This window comes from Rattus rattus, chromosome 13, assembly GCF_011064425.1.
Source record: "Rattus rattus isolate New Zealand chromosome 13, Rrattus_CSIRO_v1, whole genome shotgun sequence".
NCBI lineage: Eukaryota > Metazoa > Chordata > Mammalia > Rodentia > Muridae > Rattus > Rattus rattus.
The window spans coordinates 21,930,100-21,941,044 of NC_046166.1; the positions used below are offsets into that span (position 1 = coordinate 21,930,100).

A 10,945-nucleotide genomic window follows, 5' to 3' on the forward strand; every position below is an offset into this window, starting at 1 on the left:
CAACCCATCTACTTTCCCTGAGGATATCAGTCTTCCAGACTGTGCGTAAATGGTTGTCAACATAGCACCAGAAAGACCATGGCATCAGGATAGTAATTCTTCTCTGTATCAATGGGTTTAGATGGAGTGCCAGATGATGCTCCCCTATTACTCTGTTGAAATCTCACCATGACACAGCCTCCTCCTCCTCCTCCTCCTCTTCCTCTTCCTCCTCCTCTTCATTCATTTACAACAAAACCATTTGTATTAGTAAACCACACGAGATTGGAGTTATTTGAGGGCTGATCTCAAAGATGAGGCCTGTTGAGACATATCTGTGGTTTCTATACACAAATGGAACAAGAGGTTCCTTGAGAAGCAGTAGGTAGTTTTGCCTTAAGGATCCTTATCCTGTTTGTCCATCCTGAAATCTGGTGAATCTTTCTCCTGGCATCCACTGATATTGTTTTATGCACCCCCTGCACCTCCCCCCCCAAAAAAACCCCAAGAAAACCAAACCCGACCGAACTTAAGTGTGGTCTTCTAGAATTTGACCTAAACATAGGCTGTTAGCGTTTTATCCTAAGGGTGCAATGGTTGGCCCAACTCAGAGACACTAGGCTATTTCTGGACAACTCTCAGATGTTTTAGAGAAACCAGTCACTAGCACTGAATTATCTCCTAACGCATGTCAGACTCCAAGGTCAATGACCTGATTCTTACCAATGTAAAGAATAAAAGGGGGCTCCAAAGCTGCTCTGTAACAGAGTAATCTTTTATCTGGGTTAAGACCCAGTGTTGTGATTCCAGATCTATAGGTGCTTGATTTTCCCCATTCAAGTCTAGCACGGGCTTTACAGTGACGCTTGACTGAAGATGCAGCTGCTGCAAAGGAAGCTTCTTTCTCCCAAGAATGCTCTTGAGGCACTGCTTATTTTGAAGGGAGAGAGGTGTTCCCCAAGGCCTTTCTTCTTCCTGAAGATGCTCAAGTAGTGCTATAGGTGCTGTGGTTTGCCCTGGAGTTATCTGTATTTTGATGCTAATTCCATTGCCCCAAGGACAGCTGCTTAGTCACTTACTCAGGAATCAGGTGACTTCACCAGAAACTTCTCCCCATTGAATTTGTAAAATACAGGTGAGGGGCAGGTACAGGATAGAAGGAGGCCTGTCATTGGAGGAGAAGGAAGGATGGGTGGGGGAGAAGTTTAAAGGAAGAGGAGGAGACTGGGACAGAAAGAAGAGACAGGGGGGGAGAGAGAGAGGAGAAGCAGTGGTAGGACAATGGAGGCTGACGTAAAAGATCTTGCTCTGTGTATTTACAGGTTGTTATCAATGTTCTTAAGGGATGGATGGCACCACACTTCTTTGTATGTTTAAGTGGGCAATTATATCTTATTAATTGGCTCTAAGATTATTGTGAGGGTTTTATGTGAGGGTTTGAGTGTAGGAAAGTGTGCTGGAGACACTGGGCCGCCACTGTGAAGTTGGGATGTGTTTCCACGAAGATATCTAGCAGATATCTTGGGGCACTGCGGTGTGACCCAGTGAGGTAAAAGACAACAATACTTTATTTTATTTTTATATTTTTACAACAATATATAGGTAGTGTACTTTTAGCTAGGTAATTGAGTCTTGTTGGGTGACCTCTAATATCCTCTATCTACCCCAAGTCATAGAACCTGCATACACAGTTTTCTATAATTAAGATATAATCTGCATTTGAAATAGAACACCTTCACTGACTTGAAGTTTTCAGAGTGACTTAATCACAGCATTGTCTTACCTTAGGTCCTGACAGAAGGATTTAGATTATCCTGTTGGAGTAATCTTTCTGTACACTGTGTGAAGGTATATCTCTGTCCTTCCTCACCTGCCTAAGGCATTTTCTGATGGGCTTTATTAAAGAGCTGGTGGCCTACAGCTAGGCAGGATAGGGAAGGTGGAACTTCCAGGCAGGGAGAGGAACTTTGGGAAGAATCGGGTGGGTGGGGCATGTACTAACCTGACAGGGAGGAAATTGGAGGTAAGGGGTCACATGGCAGGGATATAGGAGTATAGATGGGTTTAATTAAGTTATATGAGCTAGTTGGAAAATAGCCTAAGCTAAGGCCTGAGCTATAATAAATAATAACTGTCTATCTCATTATTGGGGGCAGACTGGTGCTAGACTGTTGACTAATAGAAGCCTGGGAATCCATTCATTCAAGTGCAAACAGCTATGAGTGTGTGTACTATGAGCATGAAGGAGGAAGCATCTTTGGGTCACGAACTGCAAACGGCTTGCTTTGGCCACTATAGTGCATACTCAGCTGACGAACTGCTCTCAGAGTGACTTCCTTATACAGTGAATAATAATACTGGAAGGAGCCTGGCAAGTCTTCTTAATAAGAAATCCTGTATCTCTCGTGGGCTTTAGTTCTAGTCTAGATTCAGTTTCCATTGGGTTCTGGTGATGGCAGGGAGACTGTCCTGGCTTTAGCTGGATTTGTATTGGATTTTATTTGATTATCTCTGCTCCCTAGGCGCTGGCTTTTGAACGGCCTTAACTACTGAGCCTGCATTTTTGTTCTACGTCCGTTTTCATACTCATTGCTATTTTCTAATTGCTAATTCCATTGGTTGATTTGGAGAAGGTACCAGAGTAAGAGACCCTGGAGTAATGCATCACCTAGGGCCCCCCATTCCAATATAGAAGATTTTAATGAGGGCGCACTAGAGTGCCCTCAGCAGGTTCAGTCAGGCTAGACAGCACAAGGCCTGCTTGTGATTGACCCTGGCTCACTTTGAAACTGCGGGCAATCATGTTTCCAACATCCCCTTTGCTTATCAATAGAACACTGCATATCAATGGCATCTTGGGCGGTAAGCACCTTGGGGGCTGGGGTGGGGTGTAGGGGTGAGGAGGGGGAAGTGAGGGTGACAGGAAGACTCTTCCTACTCCAATATCCTTCCTGTTTGCAAAGGAGGCAGCTTCTTTGTTTCTGTAGAACTATGCCTGGATGTGGTATGTTTTTTTCCCAGCAATCACCAGCCTGATTCTTGTCTCTTTGCCTCTCCTCTTCCGCCGCGCTACGCCATTGACAAAGAAGGGCAGCACCATGAATTGACTAGGAGGTGCCTGTGGGCCAAGAGGTTTGTAGACATCAGGAGCCAACTAGGGGATAAAGTGAATATTCACAATTGACCTTTCGGGAACACTGGGGTTTCCGCTTGCATACATTTAAAAAGGGTCTCACTCAGCCAGTTTAAACAGGGATGGGCTTTCTCCAGTTTGTTCATACTTTCCTTCTCATTAAAACATCAAAACGCTTTAATAGCAAGTTCTTCTTACGTCTTGCTTGATAATGCCTATGAGTAACCATGGTTGGTACTGTAAAGCGTTTCTCAAGGAAGGCTGCATTTACTGCAAGCAGTTTGTAAAACTGTTGGAGCTTATCTGCCATAAGCGAGAAAAGGGTGAACATCCTTCCATCCACTCAAATACGATGACGGTTTATTGAAACTCACAAGAATCATCCAGGACCGAGAAGAGCTCCCAAACGATTCTTACGAAGCTTAATCTCAATATGAAGAGGACGTAAATCCTGCCTTTTCTAAATCTGTCTGTCCAATTGCTGCCACCTGCTGACAGAACAGTGAAGGAAGGAGGCTGGTCGCAGGACTGGTGATAAGGCAGGGCTCATGTTGGTCTGTCCCTCAGGGTGGTCTGCCTTCTGGGTTATTGTTTGCTACAGTGAGGGAGCGCCTTTTGCCCACATAAGCGTAAGGTTGATCTTTTCTGGTTGTAAATTCTTGATATAGTTGGGGCTTTTCTCTTAAAAGCCATGAAGATCAGGGCATAGGATATTCTGACCACTTTCTTGTCCTTCGACAAAACGCATCTGGCTGGAAGGGGTCACTGAAATTTAAACTTTCACCTACTGGCCAGACCTTATGGAAAAAAAGTAAATCAACATTCTTCCTTTTAGGGTTTTCATCCATAGGTCTGTCTTTCTCGTAATTGAGAAACAGCAACATGTGATAGAGACTGACTGAAGATTTTTGTTTCTTGGAAAAAGAGGACAAGGGAGGCGATGGTGTGGTACCCTGAAATCCGATTGGTTCACTGCCTTGTTACGAACACTACAGAACCCTCCTGGTTTTGTGGAATCTCAAGAGTGTCCTAGGATGAAATCTCTGTCTTTGTGCCTACAGCCTCTCTAAACCTTCAGCTCTAAGCCCACTTGAGACTGGGGCTTTGTGTATTGAAAACTTGTCTGTCTGTCTGTCTGTTTCTCCCATTCTATGTGTGTATGTATGTGTATGTGTGTTTTTGTGTGAGTGTTTTTGTTTGTATGTATGTATGTATATATGTATGTGTGTTTATGTGTGAGTGTATGTATATATGTATGTATGTATGTGTATGTGAATGTATGTATGTGTGGCATATTTGTGTGTGAGTATGTGTGTGTGTTGTTTTGAGGATTTTGTGGTCTTGATTTTCATAAGCCTTGACTTTTCCCCATGTAGAAGAAAGTCAGAAGAACAAGTAAGACCAAAGAAAGAAAACTGGTTACCAGAGCACACTTTGGGGTCCTCTTGCCAGCCACTTATCCTATTATACCCAGGGCGTGATGAGCCTTGGCACCTTGGCTTCCTTCTTGTCATGGCCAAGCACATGGGGAGGATCCAAATCTTCAGACCTAGACCCAGGAGCAAGTATGATGCCAGGTGACAGCACTAATGACATCAATGTCCTGCAGTCTCCTCGCCTGCATCCCAGTTCCCACCCCACCATCAGGCTGAGAGTTCAATTCCCCACCTGTATTACACACAGGAAAAAAGCAGGAAATGAGTGGCCGTGCAAACCTGTGTGTGCTCTCCTGCCTCTATTTGCTTCTTCTTCACAGAAGGGAAGGCTGGGCAAGGCCTCAGCCTGGGACAGGGGAGGGGGTGAGAAACCAGCACTGGGTACCACATTTCCCCACTATGATGGAGTGGGGGGGTTTCTCCCAAAATGGCATAGGTACGGCCCTATGGGAAGGAAGTGAATTAGGCCACACCCTCTGAGTGCTCTATCCAGTGGCTTCCTGCTTTGTCCCCAGACACAGGACACTGATATGTATGACACATGATGTGATGTGAGAGCCTGAGGGTGACTACTGATTCCATCCTCCTTGGGTCAGGGACAAGACACAGGAAACAAGAGTGTACCTGGCACATCTCAAATACTGCCTGTCAACTTATCTGGGAGGAAGCCTGGGAAGGGAACTAAAGGGAAAAATGAAACCCCATCTTTCTTCCAGAGAGGCTGGGGGAGAGTATGGAACTAAGGCAGTGGCCCAAACCAAACAATAAACAACAGAAGTGTGTGTGTGTGTGTGTGTGTGTGTGTGTTATAAGTACATATTAACCCTGAAGAAGCGTTGCCAAAGGGTTGCCCATGGATTTTAGACCCGGCATTCAATGGACTTTCTAGTTGGGGCACAGTGTTTTGCTTGAAGTGAATATCCTTGGAGAAACTAATATTCCTTTCTTGTGTTCCATGTCCATTTTATGTCACAGGAGTCTCCAGTTGGTGGATACCTCAGACTTTTAAACGCTTGGCTGGCCCTGTGGTCGTGGGGTATGGTATTTGTGTTCTGTCTCTGAGAAGAGTATTGGAGGAGTTAAAAAAAGGCAGGAGCAGGAGAGAAGGAACTCCCTGGGTTATTTGGAAAGAGTACATGTTTCTTGGGACATTGTCTTTTAGTATGATGTCTTTAGACCATGAGCTTTTGGTTGAGTCAACAAGAATTCTCAAGTGAGGGGTGGGGTGGTGAGGTGACCCAGATCAACTCCATCCTGGGTTCAGGCTCACATCTTAGAGACCTTGAGTTAACCACCAGGCCCTCACCTAGCACTGGTCTCAGGTCTCCCCTAACAGCCACCAAACAGGTGGAAGCTGATCCGCACCTGCACCCCAAAGATATTTACTTGTGACAGTTTGTGGTTTGGTTCCCAGCACCAGCCAATCATTTTTTCAGGGCAGCTGAATTCCATAGCAGTCCCCAATCAGATGTGCGCCAGGCTAGAGACCCCTTGCTTGTTTGCTTCCCCAAATGCTTGAACTGGAGGCTCAGGCGTCACCCTCCTGTCCTGCCGTGCAGTGACAGAGGAAGAGTCAAGCTTGAGCCAAAGAAGACTTGTAGTGAGATTGCATCGAATTGGCTCCTTGTAGTCTTTAGATTCTCAAAGAAAATAAGTGGGCAGTGAGGTGGAACAAGTTTTCTTAGGCATAAATTTCTCCTCAGAATTAGTGTCTAGCCTTGAAAGTAAGAAGGTATGCTTCAGCTACTAAAAGTTAGCCATTTGGAGCATTTTGAGATTTGTTACCAGGCTCACAGGAGGGACAAGCTCTAGTCAGAGACAGCAAGACCAACTAAAACCAGAGACAACCAGATGGCGAGAGGCAAGCACGAGAACATAAGCAACAGAAACCAAGGCTACTTGGCACCATCAGAACCCAGTTCTCCCACCACAGCAAGTCCTTCATATCCCAACACACTGGAAAGCAAGATCTGGATTTAAAAAATCACATCTCATGATGATGATAGAGGACTTAAGGAGGACATAAATAACTCCTGCATCAGCTGCTTCAGTGTGGAGCTGTGCTTCAACTCAACGTCCTCTTGCTCCTGTCTGAGCTTTTCCTCAGCTTCCTGCTCACATTCTCTCGTCAGGATGTCCAGCTCCTACTGACGCTCCTTGTCAGAGCTTGAAGATCTTTCTGCAGCCTTGCCACCTCCTTGCTCAGCTTCTGTTTTTCCCACCCTGATCCTGCTAACTTTGGCTCCAGTGACCTGGAGTCCATCCATGGTAGTCCCCAATTTCAATGGGATCACATGTGATTTGGAATTTTCCTCAGGTCTGTCTTCCAAAATTTCCACAGATTTATTTTTCCCATCCGTTTCTTGCTGTGGAGATTGTGATTTTTTTTCATATTCTAAGGTCAACTTTTCCATTTCAAGTCTCAGGGTGCCCCTCTCAGTTATTAAGTCTGACTCCAGCTCTCTCACCCTTCGCTCCAGGGTCTGGCGGGTCAGCTCCTTTTCCTAGAGGGTTTTCTGGACACTGTCAGCCACACTTGCCCAATTCCGCTTCACTCCTGTGCTGTTTTTATGAGTTTTTTCTCCCACGGGCTGGGGCAGAATTAAAGAACACTTCACGTTTTCTTCGAGTTCTTCTTGAAGACATCCTATCAAAACTTGATCTTCGAGCTGCTTGGCTCCAGCGCGATCTAACTTTACGGCGGGCGAGCGCCCTGTGCTGAACCTCAGACTGAGATGGCGTCGCCTGACCTTCGCCCTGCTCCCGCCAGCGCAGCAGCTTCTCGGTTTCAATTACACGTCTTCGCAGCATGTAGCTTCTTTCCATGCCTTCTGTGTGCAGTCTTGGGAATCGGCTGCCTCTTGCTCCGGAGACGCTGCCACATTTCCCATGGATCTAGACACAACTGGCATTTCAGGTTGTGGAAAACTTTCTAGGTTTTTAAGTTTTCCTTCTAGAATATAAATTTGCTTTTCTCTTTCTTGTAATTTTGCACTCAGCTCATTCAACTGGCTTTCTGTGTCCTTCGCATGCTGCTGTGTTTTCTCTTCCAGCTGAGACAAGAGCTGCTCCCCGATGGCGGCGATCTTCTGTTCCGCCTTCCTCTTCAGCGCCACTTCTGCAGCTCTTCTAACTCAAGTTTGTCTTCTAAAGCTTTCGGCTCCCCATCTCTGCTTTTCACACTTGAGCTCACATGCTCTACTTCCTTCTTCACAACTCCAAGCTCAGCTTGCAGCGAGGACACGTGCTCTCGCAGTCCCAGGACGATCTCCTCAGCCTCCCTAAGAGAAGATGCATGGCTGGTGTCCTGATCTTGCCCATGCGTGGCTTTGAACCTCATCTTGAAGAAAGAGGGAGACTGAGGCTGTGCAGCAGCTGTTGAGGAAGCTGCCCACGTGTGGTGTTTCTGGAGAATGGCGCTGTCATCACGGGTCATTCCTGTAGCTTTAAGACAGATGTTACCCTGGCCACAGATAACGTTGCTTTTGAAACAGACATTCTTGATGGAGAAATGGTGATAGTTTTGTTCTTTTTTATTCAGTTTCTTTTTCCCCTGGGAAGTTTTCTGTGGTTTAAAGACTGTTCTGATTGGGCCCCACCCAGCTTGACTGTTCAGTGCCTCTTTCTTGGGCTCTTCTCCCTCTCTTGAAAGAACTGTCCACCTTCCTTATTTAATTTAGGGTGGTTTCTTAAAGACTTATGCAATACATTTTGAGGTTGAAACTTACTGAGATTTTTTCTGATAAATTAGAAAATTTTATTGACTCTTTCACAGATCGATTTGTTGAATATTTGCTAAAACCTAATTCTTTAAGCTATGAAAAGTCTTAGATGGAAGTACCATAAGTTTACCTAGCTTTTGTACTTATAGTATGTTTCGGTGGAAAAAATACTACAGTAAATAGTACATAATCCTATTGTCTGCAGCTCTGTGACTGTTGGCCATGTCATCTCAGAGGATCAGATAAAGATATATATGTATATACACTCATACACATGGAAGCTGGAAAATGCTCTACTGGGTCAAGAAAGAAACAAAGAAAGAAATTAAAGAGTCTTTAAAATTTAATGAAAATGAAGGAACAACATACCTAAACTTATGGTACACAATGAAAACAGTGCTCAGAAGTCAGGTCACTCACAGCTCTGAGTGCCTCCAAAAAGAAACTGGAGAGCACATATGTTATCAGCTTTACAGCACACCTAAAATCTCTAGAACAAAAAGAAGCAAATATACACAGGAGGAGTAGATGGCAGGATATAACCAAACTCAGGACTGAAATCAACCAATTAGAACCAAACAGAACTATAAAATGAATCAACAAAGCCAGGAGCAGGTTTTTTGAGAAAATCAACAAGATGAATAAACCAAATTAACCAAAAAATCAAAAAGAAAAGGGAGACATAACCCAAATCTGAGTGGAATCATCAAAAAAATCTATCAAATCTGACAAATACAAAACTTTATGATTCCAGAGAACTGGAAAACCAGATGAAATGGATAGTTTTCAGACAGATACCAGGGACTAATCAAAGCAATCTGGATCTGATAAACCATCTAAAACAACCTCATAACCCCTAAAGAAATACAAACAGTATTTTCCCAACCAAAAAACAGTAAAAACATCCTAGGACCCTCTATCAGACCTTCAAAGAAGACCTAATACCAATTCTGCAAACTATTCCACAAAATAGAAACAGACAGAACACTACCAAATTCCTTCTATGAAACCACAATTAATGCTTATACCTAAACCACACAAAGACCCAACAAAGAAAAGAGAACTTGACCACTTTTTATGACTATCGGCAAAAATACTCACAAAATTCTGCAAAACTGAATCCTTGAACACAACAAAACAATCATCCATCATGATCAAGTAAGCTTCATCCAGGGATGCAGGGATGGTTCAATATATGGAAATCCATCAACATAATCTACTACATAAACAAACACAAAGGCAAAAACATGATTATCTCATTAGATACTGAGAAAGGGTTTGACAAAATTCAACACCCCTTCATCTTAAAAAGTCTTGGAAAGATCAGGAAGTCAAGGCCCATACCTAAACATACTAAGAGCAATATACACCAAACTAGTAGTCAACATCAAACTAAATGGAGAGAAACTTGAAGCAATCCCACTAAAATCAGCAATTAGACACACACACACACACACACACACACACACACACACACACGGATACAAATTGGAAAGGAAGAAGTCAAAATATCACTATTTGCAGATGATATGATAGTATCTTTAAGTGACCCCAAAAATTCCAACAGAGAATTTCTTCAGCTGATAAACAACTTCAGTAAAGTGACAAGATATAAAATTAACTCAAATAAATCAGTAGCCATCCACTTCTCAAAGGATAAATAGGCTGAGAAAGAAATTAGGGAAATGCCATTCTTCACAATAGTCACAAATAATACAAAATACCTTTGGAGTGAATTTATCCAAGCAAGTGAAAGATCTTAATGACCAGAACTTCAAGTCTCTGAAGAAAGAAAATGAAGAAGATCTCAAAAGATGGAAAGATCTCCCATGTTCATGGAGTAACAGGATTAATATTTTAAAAATGGCCATCTTGCCAAAAGCAATCTACAGATTCAGTGCAATCCCTATCAAAATCCCAAATCACCTCTTCACAGAGTTAGAAAGAGCAATTTTCAAATTCATTCAGAATTACAAAAATCCCAGGAGAGCGAAAACTATTCTCAACAATAGAAGTTCTGGGGGAATCACCATCCCTGACCTCAATCTGTATTACAGAGCAATAATACAAAACTGCATGGTATTGGTACAGAAAACAAGCAGGTAGATACTAGAATAGAATTGAAGACCCTGAAATGAGCCCACACACTTACAGTCACTTGATCTTTGACAAAGGAGCTAAAACCATCCAATGGAAAAAAAAAAGCATTTTCAACAAATGGTGCTGGTTCAACTTGAGGTCAGCATGTAGCAGAATGCAAATCGATCCATTCTTATCACCTTGTACAAAGCTCAAGTCCAAGTGGGTCAAGGATCTCCACATAAAACCAGGTGCACTCAAACTAATAGAAGAAAAATTGGGGAAGTGTCTCGAACACATGGGCACTGGGGAAATTTTCCTCAACAGAACACTCAATGGCTTATGCTCTAAGAGATCAAGAACTAAAATGTACCTCTAAAATTGCAAAACTTCTGTAAGGACAAAGACACTGTCAATAAGATAAAACGGCAACCAACAGATTGAAAAAAAAAAAGATTTTTACCAATCCTACATCTGATAGAGGGCTAATATCTAATATATATACATAGAACTCAAGAAGTTAGACTTTTTGAGAACCAACACTCCTATTAAAAAATGGGGTATAGATTAAACAAAGAATTCTCAACTGAGAATAG

The 10,945-nt window shown here is 43.1% G+C and overlaps 1 pseudogene; it reads right to left on the reverse strand.

The window, feature by feature from the left end:
• Positions 1 to 2,968: 2,968 nt before the first annotated feature.
• On the reverse strand, positions 2,969 to 7,984 carry LOC116914977 (annotated as a pseudogene).
• Between the last annotated feature and the right edge of the window lie 2,961 nt (positions 7,985 to 10,945).